Source organism: Saccostrea cucullata, unplaced genomic scaffold (assembly GCF_032062105.1).
Source record: "Saccostrea cucullata isolate Sc308-1 unplaced genomic scaffold, CSIRO_AGI_Scuc_v1 ctg1223, whole genome shotgun sequence".
NCBI lineage: Eukaryota > Metazoa > Mollusca > Bivalvia > Ostreida > Ostreidae > Saccostrea > Saccostrea cuccullata.
The window spans coordinates 21,819-45,871 of NW_026940102.1; the positions used below are offsets into that span (position 1 = coordinate 21,819).

The 24,053-nt window shown below is 33.8% G+C and overlaps 1 long non-coding RNA gene across 1 annotated transcript in view; it reads right to left on the bottom strand.

Moving 5' to 3' along the window:
- Positions 1–2,432: 2,432 nt before the first annotated feature.
- Positions 2,433–24,053, bottom strand: part of LOC134254777 (uncharacterized) — a 28,289-nt gene continuing 6,668 nt past the window's right edge. The window contains exons 2-3 of the long non-coding RNA XR_009989378.1: positions 3,334–3,482; positions 2,433–2,617 (exon numbers count right to left, since the gene is read on the bottom strand). This is a non-coding gene — a long non-coding RNA (uncharacterized LOC134254777). The remainder of the gene's footprint in view (positions 2,618–3,333; positions 3,483–24,053) is intronic.

The window sequence follows — 24,053 nt, forward strand, 5'->3', positions numbered from 1 at the left end:
GTGTTTATTGCAAGTTGACAGAGTTCGTCTGCCGATTTAAAGATACAGAAGAGAGCCTTTTTTTATAAAATACACACGATTTACCGTTCCATGAGGAGTTACGACCGCCTTTTTAATTTGAAAACGGCAATTTCTTACATTATGGTGACCTAAATAATGTAGGAAAAACAATATTCTGAGTCGTCAATTGTGAATCACAGAAAATTCTAGCTATGTAACTGTGACGGAGGCTTGAACAAAATACAAAACTATACAGGCTTGCAGGTTTTAACATAAAGATATGTAGAAATAGAATATTTCAAGTTTATACAATACAGTGTATCTTATGAATATCAATGGAGAAATAAATTACGTGGTAGCAATCTCATGAATAAATTGCACACCATTTCTCCAAATGTTCCTGTTATAAAAGATAAAACTACAAAATTTGAGCATACTTTGACGCTGTTTGGTTTTTTGTTACATGAAAGAGAAATTAGATATTTGCTTTATTTGCTTTATTTGTATAATCGTAATATAACAATTTGTGCACGTAGGCGGCTGAATGTATATTGTAAGCGAACTATTATCAATAGCGCGGGCTTTTCGAATTGTTAAAATTCTTGAAGAGTGTCATGTTTCATATCGTTTTCGTCGTTGTTATGTTAGTGGTTATATTCTGTTTTGATTTTTATCAAATTAATAATATAGTGAATTGGAATTTTAAGAATTAACATGCGTGAAGTCGCTTGACAATGTACATATATCAGGTTTCTACATGTAGTTGGCGATAAAGCTACTGTTTTAAGAATGTCTTTAAAATACACCTGTGCATTATTTTAACTATTCCAAGATTGAAATTTTAAATTATGAGAAAAAATGCTTACTGAATAGAAAATATGCGTGAACTTCTTGGAAATATTATTAAATTGAGAAAAAAATGCTTACTAAATAGGAAATATGCGTAAACTTCTTGAAAATATTATTTATTACTTCAAATTTTACAATCATAACATACCGTATCTTGAAGTCTGGACTGTTAATTTTAATTACTGATATATGGGATATTGTTTGAAATCATAATCATACAAACTCTACCCGTTAAAAATCAATGACCAAAAGGAAAAAATAAATGTGTACTAATTTCGGATCAGAAAATATACTCGAGCAATTAAAGCCTGGCTTTCAGTTCTTTCAATACTTTGATTAGATATGTTATTCAAACTACAAAGGCCTAGAGTAACGTCAAATAGTTTTGATATTTACTTCCGGTCGCGTGTTTTCCCGTCCTCAAAATGCTAAGTTATATATTTTTGAGGAAATATAGGCATCACATTCGGTAAAGAAAGAAGGATTTTTCCCGGCATTTTAGTACAGTACTTATGATTAACAGCTTCAAAACCTTGAAAACCTAAAATATTGTTAAAATTTTATTAAAAATGCAAAATTTTGAATTCTGTTAAGAGGTTTAAAAAGCTACTTCCGGTAATGGAAAGAAATTCATTCAACCGTTAATAACTGATTTGGCAAAGTAAAAGATGTCCTAACATTTTTGGTACATAGTTATAACTTGTATATAATTTAACCCTAAAATTAGGATGTTGCGTTTCTATCGACGGTGAGTATATATTATCTATGTAATGACGTACTTTTATTGTATAAGATAATATGTGCCTGTTTCGGATTAAGCAGCTTTAAAGAAGAAGGTTCCAATTTGTATCAAATAAATAGATTTTTTGCCAGGTTTATAACTCATTATTTGTCAGGCACCTAATTATTATCAGATGTGCGTACAACTATGCAAAATTCAAATGACGTGTTACAAAGGCTTGCTTAATTACAGGTTATTGTCTGCACATCTTGCAATGGATTGTTTTGATTGAGAACTTATCCAGCATGAAGACCAGGACATAATTAAAGGTAAGTGGCCCTATCAGCAAAGAATCAAACAAAGCAAAGCCTTCATCTTCAAAAGATTTACATTTAATACTTATTTAATTTGTGATTTATTTGAATTTCTTCAGAATGTTATGTTACATGTACATACTATGAAAAAAAAATTATATTTAAATCAAAATCGCTTTAAAATTTATTTCAGTACTTTGTGACAGTGGGAAGATGAAATTAAACATGACATGGCTCTATATTACTGCATCATATATCAATCCAGGTTTACTTATAAACCGAATGAAAACAGTCAAGCATCATTTGGAATTGGAGCTACATATGTCACCGCCTTAACAATATGCCTGCTTACATAACCAAGAAAGCACAGTGACCAGTTGTACCTATGATGTCGGACGAGATCCTGAGAAAACTTCCAGTACTCATCACTACCTGCACAGAAATGAAAATTTTAAATGACTTGTATTAACCCTTTTGTATTTCACCTTTCTTGTATTTTAGTACTCATGGCCTTTAGCTTCCTTCAAACAAAATTTCATCAGTACCAACTTGTAGGTGAAAAATGTTGAAACAGTTTGTTTGTCCCAAAGAAATTCTCTTCCAATTAATGAATTATCAGTGTCGTGAGCATTTGATTGATGTCAGTTCCATCGGCAAAGTATTTGTAGCGGAATGGTGCCAGTTGAAACACTTTTCACAAGAACCTGGAAAAACATCAGGTGGAAGTGATCATCTACAAGAAAAAAAGTGAATACTTTCTTAAATACTAGTATTAACAATAATACAGTAAAACTCGGTTATAGCGAAGTCACTGGGACCTATGAAATTACTTTGCTGTATCCATAATTCTTTTAAATTTATATAGCAGGGGATACGAGATAACTTTGCTATATCCGTGAATTTGCAATACATGTATCTGTGTACTAAACGAGTTTTACTCATACTGTATAACATGCCTCTGTACCTCTGTTATATAAAAAAACTAAATACACATGTACCGGTAAGTTGTAACTACCAAATATAGAAAATTAAACTAAGACGTCCTTAAATTTATTCTAAAGTGTATTTATAGCATATTAAAATTAGCATGCAATATTTCAATGTCTAGATATAGACATAAGAATTTTTAAGAAAAGATTATTCGTTGAAACAAATGTGCAAACATTCTGTACAGTTAGCAATTTTTATGCAGAACTTACTTATAAATGTTGAATGTGCATTTCAATCGTTAGAATGAATGTAAGGCACACAGTAGGAGAATAGTTCTTGTTAATAAGTTAAATAACTTGTTATTTACTGATTTTTTTTTTAAAGAAAATATGATAAAAAATTAAACTAGCATATATATGGCCCCTTGATTTACCATGATATGTGAGCTTTTGTGAATTTGATACTGAACTAGTAAGTTTTAAATATTGAAGTAAAGAAAAGTGCAGCCCAAAAAAATACATTGTGCCTGATTTAAAATGAATTCCATCAGTAACTACTTGGAAGTTGTCATATGAGAGAACTATGAGATAAACCCCATTAACAGATACCAGTACAAAGATAACACATTCAGTCGAATCATTGTCCTTTTTTCAGTACCTTCTGGAGCCCTTTAACATAAATTGAAAAAAATATCGAATAGATAAAATTTTCTATTGTTGAATGATGAATATCCTATGGTCCCAGTGAGGGCTGCATGTTAGGAGACACAGTTAGATTGTTGTACTACATGCACAACAAATAAGAAAAATTCCAGTTTCTAATCAAAGGCGGATCCAGGGCAAGCGCGATGGGCATGTGCCCCCTTCCTCTTAAAGTCTTTAAATTTGTTTATGAAATTTTGCTTATGCTATTCTAAAATCAAAGGGAAAAAACTTTAGGTTTTTCCTCAGTTTTATGGGGGCTTTGCCCCTGCACTCCCGCCAGGTCTTTTCCCTTCAATGCAGCCACAAGAACCCTTTACCTACTACTGCATCCCCCATCCCCTGTTATGCAATTCAGCCACTGCTCATTAATTCCTATTTTAGGAAAAAAAAATGCCTGTCTCATAATTTTAAGTGTATTTGGGAAGGGGGTCATAAAGCTTTACAGTTAATATAGAAATTGAAATTGAATGTATACATGCCTGTGTACATGCAAGAAGTAATGATTGACATTTTTATTTCTGGATCAACAGGATAGGGTACATAATTAGCTCATCTACTTTATATCTACTGTAATGATTTATGCATAGTATTATTATTAAATTAAATAATAAATATTATTTCTATCAGGATCATGTTTTAATGTAGTTATCAACCTAGCTGCAGAAATGTAGCTCTCTGAAAAAAATATATATTTGATAGACCGGAGAGCTACAGTGCCACCCATTGAAAAAACTGTATATTTATTGCGCACAAAAAAGTGCGCTGTTTCTCGATTTATTTCTCCATGTTTTTAAAACTGTCATCTCAAAATATTACTAACCGTGTATGGCATGTCAAACGTTGCTATATTCGATAATCTTGTGATTTATATTCAAAATCTTGTGATGTATGTTCGAAATCTTGTGATGTATGTTCGAAATCTTGTGATGTATATTCAAAATCTTGTGATGTATGTTCAATATCTTGTGATGTATATTCAAAATCTTGTGATGTATGTTCAATATCTTGTGATGTATATTCAAAAACTTGTGATGTATATTCTATAATCTTGTGATGTATGTTCAAAATCTTGTGATGTATATTCCATAATCTTGTGATGTATGTTCGAAATCTTGTGATGTATATTCGAAATCTTGTGATGTATATTCTATAATCTTGTGATGTATGTTCGAAATCTTGTGATGTATATTCGAAATCTTGTGATGTGTGTTCTACAATTTAGTGATGCGTGCAATAATACTGCATTATGGGTAATATGACGCAAAAGTATTCCAAAAAAGTAAGGACAATTTTCATTGGTTAGAAATAACGAAAGCAGCCGGAGCGGTGATCGACATTGTGATGCACAAATGACTGACTACCACACAACTTTGCAAGTGTGAAATTGGCGAATTCAACCTAAAGTCAAAACAACAATTATAGGTAATACTATAGTAAGACAGTATTGTGAAAATGTATTGTTTTGGTATCACGAAGCACTAAGTCAGTCATAACGTGAAAAGTGGGAATCAAGAACATTAATTTGATTTGTTTGAAGGTATTTTAACACACATTAAAAACAATTTAATGGCTAATTGCTGGAGAATGACATGTTTTATTCTTTTTTTAAGGTCCTCATATTGTAGTGATGTTGATTAATAGGTATGATTTATCTTATATAGGTGCTAGTTAGTATCTAACTGTGTCTCGGGACAAACTCTCACCACGCAGAGACGACTTTGCAATAAATAAAGAAATAAATAACACGACAAATTTTTAGGTGAAGGTGGCTGTCAGGAAAAGATTAATTGCCATGCATCATTGATTATTGTCATTCACAAATTTGTCCAATTATTTTTATAGTAAAAGTATTGAAAATTTCCTAATATTTTTAAGCTGTTTTTACAGCCTGAAATAATAAATTTAAAAAATCGTAATATATGTAATGATATATCATATTCTTGACAAGCAATATACAATGATAAAAATCATTGTCGCATATCTGCAGTGATTTTCTTTGATCTCTCTGTGGTGATATATCCCATATCACTTGTGTGATAATACTTTCCAAACATGTTTCAAAGTTTTTACACTCTATATCATACAGTTTTAAAGATTAAATGGTTAATTTATCAAAACCTGCCACTGAAAATTCAAAAGTCTTAAGTTAAACCAATTTGTCCAGGGTATTCTTAGTAAAGTATGTCAAAGGTCAAGGTCAATTGAATTGTAAGGCTGGTATTTTTTTCTTATGTTTTATGGCAATCAGTGCACATGGTAAATAGCATAAAATTACCCCTTAAAGGTCTTATGCAAGGAGATAGCCAATCAAAATGAACTCAGTCAAATGTAGTTCTATATATATAGAGACAATGATATTTCTTTTCTTTTTTCATTTTCAGCAACTTTATGTAGGTCTACAGTTTTGATTTTGGCTCATGCACTAGAAATATCATATCAGTAGAATTGTGCCACTGAATCAAAAGGATTTTTTTAGGTACGCATGATCGATGTAATTTCCTCGATGGTGCGTTGGCTGTTTGCCCATGTGTATTTCGGGGTAGGTATGTTTACTCTCAATTTTCTTTCTTAAAAGCCGCATAAGGGGTATATTTTTTCTGATCTAAAATTTTTGTCTAAGCATTAATCTTTATTTTCTATTTCATGAATTATCTGCTGACAGTCTAGTTAATTAGTTTATTTAATTAAAGCTATATAGTAACATATAGTGAAATTATTTCCTTGTGTGAGACCTAAAGAAAAATCAGGTTACTCATTTTTACGACAATTTCTTTGATTTCAGGAATAGCCTCCCCTTTTAAAGATCCAAAATGGTGGTTATACAGTCAGGCATGCAGTCTGGTCATCAACGGAGATTTTTGACACCCGTATTACCCATATTTATACCATTCGCCTCTGTAACCTTTGTTGAGTTCATCAGACAGGTAAGAAAAACAATATTATTAATTAAAATAATTTTATCAAGATAAATAAAATAATTAATGAAAAAAAATTACATGAACAGACTCCCTCGTATAAGAAAATGTCACATTTTACACATTGCAATTATGCATCATTTACATATCCACATTTTCCCCATTTACACATGCAGTTGAATAGATTTAGTGCTTAATAATACATATATAGCAACAATTATTACATGTAAGACAATTCACAAAATACATGAATGCATTTAACTGTGAAATACAGATTTCGTACATTTATAATTAAAATACACAGCATCAATACCCCCCCCCCCCCTTCACAATCTTGCAACATTCTTTTTAATTCAAAGTCACTAGCCAACACTAAAGACTTCCACTTATTGCTTTTCAGTCCATGACAGGAAGTTGAGGAATAAAGTTGACAGGACATCCCGAACTGTCCTCGGTACCAGCTTATGAGGGAACCAGCTGCAGTGGACAAAGCACGTTACATCATAGGATAATAGGTAAGTCTCCGGAGTAGTCTGTTTGTAGCAATTCTCGTACTTGGTCCTGCATCGAAGCTTCAGGACTATTGATATTTATCTCTGCATGGATTCTCTTATGGCTTTGGTTCTTCCCAGAAACATGTGACTGGTGGTGGTCTCTATATTCTTCTGGCTTTTGTGGTGAGGAATGCTTCATTTTTAGCTCACCTGAGCCGAAGGCTCAAGTAAGCTTTTCTGATCACATTTTGTCCGGCGTCCTTCTATCTAGCTGTCTGTCCGTCTGTCTGTCCATCTGTAAACTTTTCACATTATCGACTTCTTCTCAAGAACCCCTGGACCAATTTCAACCAAACTTGCCACAAAGCATCCTTGGGTGAAGGGAATTCAAGTTTGTTCAAATGAAGGGCCACACCCTTATTCAAGGGAAGATAATTGGGAATTAATGAAAATTTGGTGGTATTTTTTAAAAATCTTCTTCTCATTTAGAACCACCATGCCAGGAAAGTTGAAACTTGCTGGAAAACATCCTCAGGTATTGGTAGATTCAAGTTTGTTCAAATCCTGTTTATTAACCTTCAGTTTGCCCTGGGGCTGCTCCTGTGATGTGTTGTCAGCATTTGTTGTCAGCATTGATTGTTAGAGCATTGAAAGAGTCACAAGGTTTCCATAAGATTTGAATGAAATATTTTGATGATGTCAGTTTTATAGTTTCATTTGAAAAGAATGTGACAAGATGTCTGAAGATGTTCTGTTTAGGCTTTAACCAGTCAAATTTTACCTGTTATTTAGAGCAGACTATTCAGAGAAATGAAAGGACAGTAGGCATTTTAGAATGTGTTGTTCTGAATTTTCAGGTGTATATATACAAATTAATGACTTCATAAAAAATTTTGCTTTATAAATACTGTATACAGGGTTATTTTTGCCTGTGTTATTTTCGTACTTTCACACTTCCCAACAATTTTGCCGTGTTTTAAATTCGCCCAGTCACAGTTCTGTTTACAAAATTATGCTGCATTTTTTGAATTCACCCCATTTTAAATTTGTCCACCAATGAGTAGGGCGAAAGGGGCGAAAATACTGTAGATCACTTAATTTTCGCGAAACCTTATTTTTGCGAGATTGTCATTTACTCTTTATTAGCGAGACATAATTTTCACAAATTGTTGTTTCTTCTTTATAAAATCTTAAGGTATACTATTATACGCGAGAATGTAATTTTCGCGAACTCATTGTCTCGCTTAATTATGTGAAAATAAAATTCTTGCAAATAAAAAGTGATTTACAGTAGAATGGGGACAAAAATTTTCCTGCATACAGTAGATATGTTGGACATTCTTTGTAAATCATAAAATTATTGCTTTCTGTAATGGTTGTGTGACAAGTATAAAGTGTAGTTACCTCTATTTTAGGTACTACATGTATATGATGTTTTCTTTTTATAATTTACTCTAGTACAAAACCTTATTGGGGTAGCTGTTTACATGTGTGTGTTTTCAAAATTTGCTTTTTTAGACACCCGCGGCAAATATTCAAATGAGCCTAAAGTGATCAAAATTTGTTCACTGTCCATATTGTCATTTATGTTTCATCAACTTCTGCAGAACTGTCAATTTCATCCAAAATTTTAACATGTGTGAGTTTAAAAAAAATGATTAAGTTTATAATGAAGCATCCTTACATCGTTTAGAATCAAAGGGGAGATCATAGAATTTTAACTTAAGGCAATATCTTTATTAAGTGAAAGAGAGTTAGATCCATGGTACATATAATGGAGGTCTTCAAGTTCATTTCTCAAATCTCATTTCTATGAGAACCATTACATGTATCAGATATCTTCAAAATAATTGGGATGATTTAAATTATGCATTTTATTTTCTTGCTCTTGAACTATTTTTACACATTAGAAGAACACAAAGATAAGGGGCCATTCCAAGTTTTTTCTTTGTATAGCATCCACCCTAAAATCAAAAACCTATCTTTCTGTCTGAAACAATACACAATTTTATAACCATAAAATTTCTTATCTTCAGTTGAGAATTCTCTGTGCATTGTAACTGTAGTCAAACTACTAGATTATTAAAAGAGAAAATTTTTGGTACACCATTTAATTTTTTTTTTTAAAAGATGCTGATCCCAAAAGAGTAAATTGCTTTTTAAAGATTTGTATTTGTCAATAGTGATTTGTGGTTGTTTTCAATTTTACATGTATGACCTAAAAACCAATCTGTCCACAGATGCTAAACATAGAAAAAAAACTTGGAATTGCCTATTATAGTTAAAATATACTTGACTAAATGTGCAAACTGGAACAAGGAGCTGAAGTGAGCAATGTTTCCCAAATGGGTCTTTCTTTTTATATGTGTATAGTTGGTACATTTTTTCATGGTTGCTTCAGTATTAGCAGTTGCAATTTTGACATTAAATGTGATGTCAAAAATATTTCATTTCAAGCTCTCAGTGCATGTATTTTGCTTGTATGTGATTAGCTCTTTGTAAGTTAGGTTACACCATTATATATTTTAAGAGACAGTTGAATGGACAATTCAAAGTATCTCATGTACCTTTGTTATTTTCCATTAATTACTCTCATTTTTTTCATGATTGCATGAAGAAACATATTTTACATTTTGAAGTAATAATTAGTTGCAGACAGAATTCCTCTGTGAATATTATGCTATTGTTTGGATTTTTCCAAAATGTATTTTTATGTTCCCCAAACGAAGTTGGGGAACATATTGTTTTTACTCTGTTTCTTATTATTATTAAGGTCTTCCGACTTCCTTCGGAAGACCTTATTGTTTTCCTTCTGTTTTCTATTATTATTATTAAGGTCTTCCGTCTCCAACGGAAGACCTTATTGTTTTCGTTCGGTTTCTTTTTCCCTATTATTATTATTATTTTTTTTCTTACCGATTTTGTGCACGCGATTTCTCGGAAACGGCTCGCCCGATTTTCACCAAACTTTCAGATCTGATAGATATTCATCTGAACCTTGTCGGAAATTTTCGACGTTGATGACGTCACTTCCGGCCGTGAGATATGGACGATTTTCTGATTTTTAGAGGGTCGGCTTGTCCTGAGATCTCCTCCTAAACGACTAAAGATATGGACTTGAGATTTTCAGTGAAGGTAGAGGAATGATATTAGATTTGACATTTTGCATATAGAGCTTTCCAGGTAAAAAGGCATCGACGCTTGCCTGGGCTCGAAAAATTGGCTCATACGCATCTCGCAAAAATTGATACGTTTTCTTTTATATCTTTTTACTGGTTAATATTTTGTTAAGACATATATAATAAAAAATGTGCAATATAGTAGGACCTTTCATTTGATATTAAGAAAATGGGGTTAACCCTTCAATTAAGGGGCATGGAGGGGCCAAAAGTCTCTCGTCTTTAACTCTTTAATGATCAATATTTTGTGATACACTACTGAAGCAAAGATATTCAACTTAACAATTTGCAACAATATATTCTAAAACTTTGATCATATGTTACGTAATAAAGGATCACAGGGGGCTAGAATGCTATATCTTTGATGCTTTATATCTCGAAAAGCGTGAATATTTTGATAAGCAATATTGAACATAAGATGGTCAAAATAATGTTCCCAACAATATGCATACTTTTAATATGTTCATTTTCTCCGTCAACTCTTCCGTTGTAAACCGGAAGTACATGAAATTTAAATACATGTACATGTATAGCGATTTTTTTTTCATTTTCTAATGAATGTTATTGTTCATTATAGAGATTTAAGGAATGCGTAGCATCTTAATATTTCCACTGGAAGTACGGTTCGTTCAAACCGGAAATTGTCTAAAAATGAGTATTTTCCATCGAAACTTTCAGGGATGATTACTGCATGCATGATGTAGAGTTGAAAGAAGTTTTGAGCACATACGGTCGCACCGGAAGTGAGGAAGTAGAACAGGAAGTTGATTGGAATTGATAGATCCTACATTTTATTTGTGTTTCTAAACATATTTTGAAGAATTCTTGTGCCTTTCTGACATTTTTTATTATATCAGTGGAATTATCCCAACACAGGTCTTATTCCATCAGATATCGGACGGAAGACCTACTCGTTGCTTGCAACGAGATCGCATCTAGTTATTATTAAGGTCTTCCGTCTTCACGGAAGACCTTATAGTGATTCTACTGTTTCTTATTATTCTTATTATTCTTTTTTTTGACAAAATTTTGTGCAGGCGATTTATCGAAAACTATTCAGCGGTTTTTCATGAAACTTTCACAAAATATGTGTCATTATATGAAGTTGTTACATCCGTAGAGAAATTTGGAAAATTCGCTTCTGGTGCCAAGTTATGGACAATTTCCTGATTTTAAAATGCGATTTTGTCGCCCCTTTTTATCGAAAATGGCTAAGGATATGAACTGGAGACTTATTGGAGATGATAGATCATGACTTTGTGGGTTGCAGAATCGCCTTTTCGTGCGTCGTCAGTACTTCCGGTCGTTACGAATTGCAAACTTAAAAAAATCGTATTTTCTAACTTTTTTGTTTTTCAGTATTTTTCATTTTTATTTGGTATGGTAATAGAAGCCCTCCTTATAATGCTTACTATTTAATTTGTTTGAATGTTGATAAATCTAAAGTCTAGATATTTGCATTCAAAAATCTGAAGCGAGTCCAAAATGGCGGCTGTCTCTGTCAAATCCGCCATTTCGCGAGTAGGGGTTTATGGAGGCAGCTGAGCGTTTGATTAAACCATTCTGACATAAGGATACATGAAATGTAAAAAAACTACTTCGACTCTCACGTAGTAGTGAAATGGTTGGAGGAGTTACCTCCCGTTACTTGTTTATATTATAATAGATAATCAATGTAAATATTGTAATTAATTAATTGGTCAATTGACTAAAGAATTATACAAGTGTTATTGATAAATGATGTTCTGTTAGAAAATAATAATAGTGTTGCCAAAAGAAAGACAGTCTGTTTTATTTTATCAATATGATATCTGATAACTTGTGATCATTGATTAAGTTGAGGTACAAGGGGGCAGTACAGCCAACTGGCTTGTGTCTTTACTTTGGTACAGAAACCAATTGGTTTATCGATCAAATAGAATTGTGCAAAGTTGCCGTAGTCAGTGACTAGTTAAAATGTAGCTGTGTGGCATGAGCTATAGGTTTGTCATTAGGACAGAGAAGCTCTTACAAAGTTAAATCATACTGTGTAAGTATATTGTAGCCACTTGGCTAAAGTTTTATAGGCAACTTGGTAAGCAGTTATACACCAGGCAGATGTTAAAGGCTAAATCAAGGGGCACCAGGCAGATAGAATGATGTTGACTTATATAGTCAGTTGTACGAGTATAGTGAGGCAATTATCATATGGCACCAGGCAGGTGCCGGTATTAACTGAAGATATATAATTATACAAAGCACTTAGGTCATTTGATTTAAAGACACCAGGCAGGTGTCATATTATTATCTGTATATATTGCATTCAATCATATCCCCAGTAAAACTCGGTAATCCGAGCACGGACCTACTGACCGCTCAGATCCGACACGTTACAGTAGTACGTTGCAATTGAGTGTCAATCTTAAAACTTAATTTCCGTTTCACTGCTTTAGTGTAACTGGGCTAGATACGATATGTAATGTGTATAATGTGTTACATATACTTTCTTAACGTCAAAATGAAATGAAGGCGCTAAGAATGTTTTATTTTTAAAATTTAATTGATGCTATCATACCTATCTAATAGATCAGTCCAAAGAAAAGGCGCAAATATTTACTCGTGGCGTTTGGCGCGAAATTATGAATGCTTTTTATAATTCTTAGACAGGTGAACTGTTGCAAAAGTACCGTGGTATACACAAGTATATTTAGAGCAGTATTCCCATTAGCTTAATGGTTAGCGCGTTGGGGATATAAAAGTAAAAAAAAAATGCGCATTCGCGTTGGCGACATGGTTTCAATCCTCCTTGTGACCAAAATTTTGAATCTCTTTTCAGCTCGATTTTACGTGGGTTTCTTTTCCTAAAACGGACGGAAGACCTCTCGTTGCTCGCAACGAGATCGTATCTAGTTATTATTATTATTCCACTTTTCATAGTACAGGTCATATCTCCGCTGTGCGTGGTTCAATTTGAACGATTTTTTCAGGGATGGTGCATCATATTAATATCTCCAGGGGTGTCCCTCACTTTTTCGAAATTTACTTCTGTTCGCGTTTTTTGGGGAAATTTGTATTTTTTAAATGGAATTTTGTCCCAAAAAATTCTCGAGAACAGTAACAGATATAAAACTGAAACTTACGGACGTGATAGAACATCGAATGTAGATGTGTTGATCGACCTTCATTTTTCGTCGTTCTGACTTCCGGTCGCAAACGGAAGTGAATTCTAAAAGTCTATTTTTTCAACTTTTTTGTTTTTCACTATTTTTCTTTGGAAATCACAGGGTTGATAGAGTATTTTTTAAGAACTCTAAATATATTTTCAACATTTTCATGCGTGCATTTGTTGCAAAGATATGACCGATCCAAACTTTGTCTCACTGTCGGGGGTTCGAATCCCGCTGGGGGGTTGCAAAAATTTTTCTCTCTGTTTCTGTCTTTTTTCAGTTGCATATGACTTTTCTTTCGTTTATATAATGTATGGAAGATTTTGTCGATTTTTAAAAGCTATATTTTGAGATATTTTGTGGAATAACTGTAATAATCACGATCTATGTTGAGAGACTGCTGTCAATGAAAGTAAACGATAAAAATACATTCTGAAATCTATTTCATGGCCTGACGGAGCAGAGATTTCTAACGAAAAGTCGGGCGGAAGACCTGCTTGTTGCCCTAGCAACAAGAACGCATCTAGTTATTATTATTATTCCTGGGAAAATTTTGTCCACGAGTGATCTTGTAAACTATACATCAGATCTCTCATTTATTGCATAACATGGTTGTCCCCTGCAAGACTTGCAATCTGATGACAGAAGGCAGGCCAGGTACACAAAGATTTTGATAGCTCTAATCTTTTAGATAAGAAAAGCAATATTGTTGACAGTTACACTCCCATAAGGTAAAATGTTTTTAGGGTCAGTAGACATGTTATGTAGATTTGCCGAACGAAGGTCATTTTGCGCGCACGTGCTTGCAAGAGCGCACACGTGCAACACGTTAAATGACCAATATAATGGATATTGCTGTAACTTTTCTTTTTTTTGATGAATTTTTTTGAAACTCATAATGTAAGGATACATTAGTAGTATAGACAAGATGGCTTGGTCAAAATGGCAAGATCTCACGCGCATGCACGTGCGCTTTGCTCTGATTGGCTGAAACTAAAGTCTTAATATATTTCTTGTTTCTTGTCATAATCTTTTGAAATTTTGAACATAGTCCTACATTATGAAGATCTACAGCATGATATATAAAAACTTTCTTGAAATCATGCGCATGCGCGCGTGCTGCAATCTGATTGGCTGAAACTTTAAATGGCTATATCTCCTTTGTTTTTTGAAGAAATGCTTTGAAATTTAAAATATAGTCATGCATTAGGATATCCTAAAATATGATATAGAAAAAAATTCATGAAATCACGCGCATGCATGTGTGCTGCAATCTGATTGGCTGAAACTTTATATGGCTATATCACCTTTGTTTTTTGACGAAATATTCTGAATCTTAATATATAGTCATTCATTTAGATATCCTTCAATACGATAAAGATAAAAATTTATGAAATCACGTGCATGCATGTGTGCTGCAATCTGATTGACTGAAACTTCAAATGGCTATAACTCCCTTGTTTTTCAACCAAACAGGATGAGACTTAGAATATAGATAAATAAAAGGGAATCCTACAACAAGGTGTAGTCATTATGCACGTGCCTGCACGTGCGTGCACGTGAAATGAGTAAAATTAAAAATACGCTCGAATGAGTGTATTTTTTAAATACTTTCGGATTAAATGCTTTGATATTAAGTATATTAAAATTTTAGATAGTGCAGACAAGATAATATGGTCGTTACGCACATGAACACGCGTGCAATGCCTATTTTTAAATATATTTTGTATTTTTCTGGGAAGACCTTGATTAAGTCTAAATTCCATAAAGTATTTTTTATTTAATAGGGATTACGGGGAATATGGCAACAAAAGGGAGTTGTGGAGCGTTTGGGGAACATCTGTAACGGTCCCCGTTACAATTAGCACTAGTTTTATTTGTATTTGTATGCAAATTATTTTTATATACTGGAATAGATTAAGCAAATCATACTTAAGTTAAATGTGAGGGGTGGGTTGTTTATTTAGAATTGTTGGCATGAGAGGTTTTGCTAAATTAAAGCTGAACACGACTCGTAAATAGGTATACGCCTTTTCGATATCATTATCTACGATACATCAACACCAGGGTATACTTTTCAGATTCATCACACCAGACTGCTTTATTGTCACGTGTTTTGGCGTGGAATGGTGACCTGTGTTTGTGCTGGTTATTTTGCATTACCTTTGTTTACATTTTATTGCAGTTACGTGTATCCGTGATTGTTTGTATACTGAACTAACCTATACAACTATAATTGAAAGTTTCTTTGTTATCTTACTTTCCTGCATTAGACAAAGTATTACGTTATTAACTTAATATTGTCGATACCAAGTGTTGTATAGCATATGTTCTTCTACACCAGTGTCGACTGATTACACTGAACAGTGACCAAGTCCTGCCCTTTATATAGGGGTCTGCAGGTATAGCGATTCTCCGAACAGAAATTGCGGCCACATTCCTTTTACGAATCTTGTTCAGCTTTAAGTACATTGCTAATCTATGTACCATAAAAAAAATTATAAATAATTATTTCATCTGATACTAAATAATACATGTAATACATTTTTACCTGAACGTTTGTATTTTCTTTTATCAAATGTATTTTAAAAAATTATTGATATGTTTTATTAAAAGTTTATAAAAACATTTTTGACAGACTTTTTCCTAAAAATATAATATATTTAACAAGTGTAAGAAAAGAACTTTAAGAGCAAGTCCATTACCAAGTAACAATAAGTAGCCCAACCGGGACCAAAGTGCATTGATGATGCATCGAGGGATATGTACACTATCAGACTTGTTTTGGGTGCTAATCTGACCTACATTTTCCAAATAAGTTAACAGGTTAAAGTATTAGGCACATCTCTATTACCAAGTAACTATAAGCTCTATCTGGACCAAATTTGCATGGATAATCCGTCTAGGGATAGGCACTTACAGACCTGCTGCTTTGGATACTGGATCTGACCTTTATTTTCCAGATGAGTGACCAGGTTCAAGTTTAGGAGTAGGTCCATTAGGCATTACCATGTAACTATAAGCTCTATCTGGACCAAACTTGCATGAATGATGTATCTAAGGATGTACACTACCACACTTGTTTCGATGCTGGATCTGACCTACATTTTCCAGAAGAGTAAATTTAGCCATATCTTAACCAAATTAACTTATGGATGGTGTATATAATGATGGGGATTTATAGATTAAGTTTTCAGTAGATCCAAATTAACAAGAGTTATTTCCATTCGACCGCCATATTGTGGGTCAACATGCTCATATTCCTTCATAATTCAACCAACTTTAACTTTTATACTGGCTATTGTGGGCTGGGAAGCATTGTTTTTCTATCAATAATACATTTGTTAGAGAGCATCCTTTATTTCTTAATGTTTATTCCCTTATGATTTTTCCCCAAGTGTTTCTGCTACACCCTCTTATATTTGGTAGGACAAAGAGGGAAAATTACCTGGTTGACCCCCAAGATGGTGGCCAAAGGGAAATAAGTCTTGTTAATATGGGTCTACTGAAAACTATCTATAGACCAGCTTTGGATGCCGAGTTTGACATACATGTATATTTTTGGTTTTGGACTAGTTTTATATTTATGTCCCAGGATCGAAAGATCCTGGGGGTATATTGTTTTTGTCCTGTCTGTCTGTTTGTCTAGCTGTCTGTCTGCATGTTTTCAACGTGACGAAAATTGACTCCCGACTCTGAAATCAATCAAAGCTCGTGTTACTTTTAAGCTATTCTTGGAAATAAATTTATCTATATAAAGCGTTGTGTTTTATAGACGATGTACAAGAAGGTCAAAATCTGACCTCTATTTCAATCTCATAATGATGATAATATTAAACTTAAAGGAGTTTATGATTTAAACAAATCGTATCAATGTACAATTAATCCCTATAATATCAATATGAGGACCTGAAATAAGATAAAACATTATCCTCCAGCAGATAGCCATTTTGATGCTGCCACCGTTTGTCTCTTCACGTTAATCGTTATGACTTAGTGCTTCGTGATGCCCCGTACGAAAGTTCGAGGCGGAATAGGCACGGCTTGGGCACGGCTAAGGCACGGAATCCGCACGGGTTTTTAAAAAGCGGCACGGGTTCTGCATGTCCAAGACACGGACACGGCTTTTGAGTCTGAAAGTGAGGAATCCTCGCTCACTGAGAAACCCGTGAGGAGGCACGGAATCCGTGTCCCTGGGAGACGGTTTTTAACACGGGCGGGTTTTGCTTCAAACTATTTATTTATATCTCACAGGCTTTTTACTGAGCATGCTCAATCATAACTTCCTTTATTTGAATATTGAATTGGAGGGATTCATGGTCATGAGCTAAGAATGTGTCTTTTTTACTCTAGTTAAAGGATATTGAACAAATAGATGTCATTTGGAATTGTATTTATGTCATTCTTGGAGGATTTCCCCACTTTTAATCTAAATGCAGTAAGTCTAAGATAGAACTAGATGCTGTCATGAGACAGTAATACCCGCACTAAGGTGTTTGCCTCTAAATGCACACTCCTCTAAAATTAGGCTTTACCAAAGAAAAAGTCAATATAATTCAATAATTTACATAATAGGGCCTCCATGTATTCATCAAATTGAGCATAATATTCTCAAGTGAACATGTGACCCATGGGCCTCGATCTTATAGGTACATGTATTTCATATTCATAATTCATTACCAGTCTGAAATTAAACAACAGAATTCAATTAATGATGTAAATTAGGTTTGAAACAAGGGGGGGGGTAAATTTTTGGCCCATAATTGGAACTTTTTAAATCTATTTTCTCAGATAGATCAACAACAAATATTATTCAAATTAGTTTAAAGCGTTTTTGATGATTTTTTCCAAAATGTACAAACTTTTTTATACTTGATTATAGGCAGAAACACCTTGAAAGCTGCCATATACCATGTATACCCAATCAATTTAGTCAACCCCCACCCTTCTCCCATCAACACACACACACGCAAACACACCCTATTTTCCTGTTTTTGGAAATAGGCCTAGATGGCAAAGTTAAGATAAAACATCTTTTGTAAATAATAATTTTAAATTTGTTCTTATACTGTAAATGTATCTGAAGACCTGCATCACATTGGGCTTGCGTCACGTACCTAACTTAAGTACTAGTTTTACCATTATCATTTTTAGATAGCACTGCACGTGCAGTACTAGGCCTAGTGTTGTGTACACATATCATTGCATGTATGTCAGTTGGAATTATTTTGTGTTTTAACTGGATTATATTTCATGAAGTTGGAGCTATGGCAGTCGGTAAGTACACGTTTTGGTATAGATTTGGGTAAAATAGTCTGAAATGCAACTGGTTAGGTAAAAGTTTAAAGGATCAAAGGTCATCCGATGCTGCAATAAGACGAATTTCACATTCTAAAGAGTTATCGCCCGCTATCGACGTTACATTCAGTTACAAAATACAGAATTTTTTTCTGAGAGGGAGGGGGGACTTCCAGACCAGAGTTTCCTGAGAATCAAATAAAAGGAGAAGTTATGGTGGTGTCTGTTTTCTAGGGTGGAGGGCATCCAAATTCATTTTTTATTATAGTCCTGCAAATTCGGGGGGGGGGGGGGGGGGGGATCTCAATATACACTTCCAGTCCCTGTAAACAGTAATGGCAAATGATCATGTGACTCCTAAATAGTAGGAAACTTTTTCCATTTGACCATACATAATTTTGCGCTTTTTGTGTTATTATGTTATGTAAATTTAATGGTATAAAGGTTTTGAACCCCCTGGAGGTCATCCCCACTCTCCTAATGATTCTAACTGGAAATGTTCACAATATGACTGCATTAAATGAAATAAAAGTGCATCAATGATAAGATTGCTTGACATTTCATTCATCAACCTATCCTCCTAGAATTTGGAATGAAAATCATTCAAAGAGATGAACCACATTAAAGTATCTGTATATAGGCTATTAACATATTTTTTTAAAAATGTAAAACAAGCAGTAGTTTGCATATACATGTCATGAATATAAACAGGGGTCTGGGATGGGGTGAGGGGAAGGATCGAGTTCCTGTCTCTTTACGTCTTAATGGTTGAAAACTCCTAAAATGAATGTTGACCTCAAATCCGACTTGTCCTCATTAATTTTCAAGTGGGGGTGTCTCCATTTGAGTGAAAAATTCCTGAGAGGGATGTTTAACAACAAACAAACAATTAAATGACATAAAAACACAATATTGATTTGCGTTAAGAAATATGCAGGGGATTTTTTCCATCATAAATCTTCTTCTCAAGAACAGCAAGGGCATTATTGTCCCCCGTTTTGGGGGAAAGGGAGGGAACATTAAATCTTATTTGTCTGTCAGTCTGGCCATCTTTGACAGTATGTGCATCTGTCACAATAAATTTAACCTTGATCATAACTTTTGAATAATATGAGATAGGGCTTTCATATTTCACATGTACATTACCACAAAACTTTCTAAATGTACTATGATTTTTTAACCCAAGTGAGACCTTGACCTCAAAATTTTACCTACTTTCCAAAAAATAACATTTTAAATTAATCATTTTTAAAGAGAAAAGATATGGCATTTAAATTATACATGTATATTACATGTGAAAAGACTTTTCTAAATATATCATGACTTTTGACTTTCTGATCTAGACCTAGAAGTTAAACCTACTTTTCAAATATATTATATTATATATTTATATATATATATAACTTTTGATTGAAAAGAGATGGGTCTTTCATATTTGACATGTACTTTACCTGCAACAAAATATTTCGAGCATGCGATGATTTCCCCCCTTTGACCTAATTTTCATAAAGTGACATATGATAGGGATGCATATTTGATACACAATCTGCCATAAATTATGGCATCCCATTCACTTAAACACAGAAAGCAAAGGACCACAATTCTTTGAATTTGCATGTATAATCTTGATATGGAAACATCCTCATATAATGTATATTCAAGTTTTTTATGCTACGCCATGATTAGGAATACATGTATTAGTTTTTGTCATGTCCGTCCTCCACCCTTCCATCTGTCTTTCCATCGAGCTCAAAGAAATTACTTTCTAGATATTTTTATCAAAGTTCATATGCTGATGCATATACTGATGTAAACTATCCAACTGTGGCAATATTTTTTATGCGCCCAGATCGATAGATCCCGGGCATATATTGTTTTTGTCCTGTCTGTTTGTCTGTTTGTCTGTTTATCTGTTTGTCTGTTGTCAACTTTAACCTTGGCCATAACTTTTGAACAATAAGAGATAGAGACTTCATATTTGGTATGCATACTCCACTATTAAAGTCCTTTCAAATGACATCAAGGTCAATGACCTTGTGACCTTGACTGTGACCTATATGCTAAAAATAGCTTTTTCCACTGTTTGTCATAACTTTTTAACCATAGGAGATAGGGACTTAATATTTGGTATGCATACTCCTCTAATAAAGCCCTTTCAGTTGACAACAAGGTCAATGATTTTGTGACCTTGACTGTGACCTATATGCTAAAAACAGCTTTTTACACTTTTTGCCATTACTTTTGAACCATAGGCGATAGGGACTTCATATTTGAGATGCATACTCCACTGATTAAGTTCTTTCAAATGACACAATGGTCAATGACCTTGTGACCTTGACCGTGACCTATATGCTAAAAATAGCTTTTAAACTTTTTGCCATAACTTTTTAACCATAGGAGATAGGGACTTCATATTTAGGATGCATACTCCACTGATTAAATTCTTTCAAATGACACCATGGTCAATGACCTTGACTGTGACTTATATGCTAAAAATAGCTTTTTACACTTTTGGCCATAACTTTTAAACCATATTAGATAGGGACTTCATATTTGGGATGCATACTCCACTGATTAAGTTCTTTCAAATGACACCACGGTCAGTGACCTTGTGACCTTGACTGTGACCAATATGCTAAAAATAGATTTTTTGAACTTTGTTTCCGCCGGGCGCATTGTGTTTCACAAACACATCTTGTTTACTTTTACTTTCCTATGACCTTTACTTAACTTTTCTTAAAATTAGTGTTTAGCTTTATTTTAGAGAAACCATAATGATTCAAGTTGTGTAATGAAACTTCACATGATGATACATACTGATGTAAGCAATTAAAGCTTTACAATGCTTCACTCTTTTTTACCTTGACATTTCCTGTGATCTTGACCTCACTGTCTTAGACTAGATCAGTTTTGAATAAACAGTTCAAGATATATTAATCAAACTTCATATGCTAATACATACTGATGAGAGCTATTATTGCATTAACTTATTTTGACCTTGAATTTTCTTTTGACCTTGACCTCACTTTTTAAAATATGTGTTTATCTAAGTTTCAAATAAACCATTAATTATATTTTTATCAAAATTCATATGCTAATAGTAAATTCACACTGATGTAAGCTTTTCAGCTAGAACAACATTTTGACCACAACCTTTCCTTTGACCTCTCTTTTCTTAAAACAAAGTGTTAAGCTCAGTTTCATTAAATCATTCAAGATATTTTTATCAAACATAATAAGCTAATATGTATTAGTGAGAGCTATTCAGATGCATCAAAAACTTCATCTTGCACATTCCTGTGACCTTGACCTCCCTCCTCTTTAATATGTATTTTGCTTAGTTTTTAAGAAATAATTTAAGCATTTTTATGTTTAACATGCACTTATGCATAATTTGATGAGAATTTATTATCTATATCCAATTTATTTATATTTTAGTTTCAATTCTGAAAAAAAAACTGTTTAAGATATTTTCATCAAACTTTATACACAAATACAAATTTTAGTTTTTAGTTTTTAGCTCACCTGAGCCGAAGGCTCAAGTGAGCTTTTCTGATCACAATTTGTCCGGCGTCTGTCTGTCTGTCTAGCTGTCTGTAAACTTTTCAGATTTTCGACTTCTTCTCAAGAACCACTGGGCCATTTCAACCAAACTTGCCACAAGGCATCCTTGGGTGAAGGGGATTCAAGTTTTTTCAAATGAAGGGCCATGCCCTCATTCAAGGGGAGATAATTGGGAATTAATGAAAATTTGGTGGCATGTTTTAAAAATCTTCTTCTCAAGAACCACTGTGCCAGGAAAGATGAAACTTATGGGTTAACATCCTCAGGTAGTGAATATTCAAATGTGTTCAAATCATAACCCCCGGGGGTAGGGCAGGGCCAAAATGGCCGACCAAAGTTTTATCTAGAAATATATTGGAAAATTCTTTAAAAATCTTCTTCTCAAGAACCACTGTACCAGGAAAGATGAAACTTATGGGGTAACATCCTCAGATAGTGTATATTCAAGTTTGTTCAAATCATGACCCCCGGGGGTAGGGCAGGGCCAAAATGGCTGACCAAAGTTTTACATAGAAATATATAGGAAAATTCTTTAAAAATCTTCTTCTCAAGAATGACAAAGCCATAATTCATCAAATTTATATGGAAGCATCCTCAGGTAGTGAAGATTCAAGTTTGTTCAAATCATGACCCTGGGGGAAGGGCGGGGCCAAAAAGGCCGACCAAAGTTTTACATAGAAATTTATTGGAGAATTCTTTAAAAATCTTCTTCTCAAGAATGACAAATCCATAATTCATCATATTTATATGGAAGCATCTTCAGGTAGTGTAGATTCAAATTTGTACAAATCATGACCCCAGGGGGTAGGGCGGGGCCAAAATGGCCGACCAAAGTTTTACATAGAAATATATGGGAAAATTCTTTGAAGAAAAGCAAATCCATGATTGATCATGGGATTACTTATGGATTTTAACTTTTCAATAATAAACTAATTTTTACTTTTTCTTAGCTTCAGTACTCAGGTGAGCGATGTGGCCCATGGGCCTCTTGTTTAATGTACCATTAGTAATACACATCTGGCGGGACATTCATGTCCTATAGACATATTTCTAGTTTTTCAAATCATCATCTCAGGCTAGGGTAAGGCCACAATTAGGGATCAAAGTTTTATTTAGGAATAAAAGGAAACACATCTTTAAAGTTCTTCTTTTCAGGAACACCAAGAGCATGATTAATATGGAAATATTCTCAAGAGGTGTAGATTCAAGTTTGTACAAATCATGACCACCAGGGTTAGGGAGGTGCCATATTTTTCCAGCCCCTTTTTGCCATCCATATGAAAATTCAAATTTTGAAACCATTTTACACATACACAAAACAAACCAATCATTTTCTAAATGATCATGGTTTAATGCTATTGCAGCATAAGATATTAGGGAAGTTCTTGAAAGCAGGGTGATTAAACATGTCAAATATATGTAAAAAAAAATATATATAAAAATTCTACCTGGATTTGATCCCCATCCCCCCAACCCCCGGGCAAAATGGAAATTCCGAAACCTTACTGCACATCTACATGACACCACCAACCATCTCTTAAAAGATGATAAGGCTGCTGAGTAAAATATAGAAGGAGTTCAGGGAAAAAGGGGCTTTTTGTATAAAAAACGTCATTTTTCGACCCCCATTTGATCCCCCGTGGCAAAATCAAAATTCCGAAACCTTACTGCACATCTACATGACACCACCAACCATCTCTCAAAAGATGATTAGGCTGCTGAGTAAAATGTAGAAGGAGTTCAGGGAAGAAGGGGCTTTTTGTATAAAAAACGTCATTTTTCGACCCCCATTTGATCCCCCGGGGCAAAATCAAAATTCCGAAACCTTACTGCACATCTACATGACACCACCAACCATCTCTCAAAAGATGAATAGGCTGCTGAGTAAAATGTAGAAGGAGTTCAGGGAAGAAGGGGCTTTTTGTATAAAAAACATCAT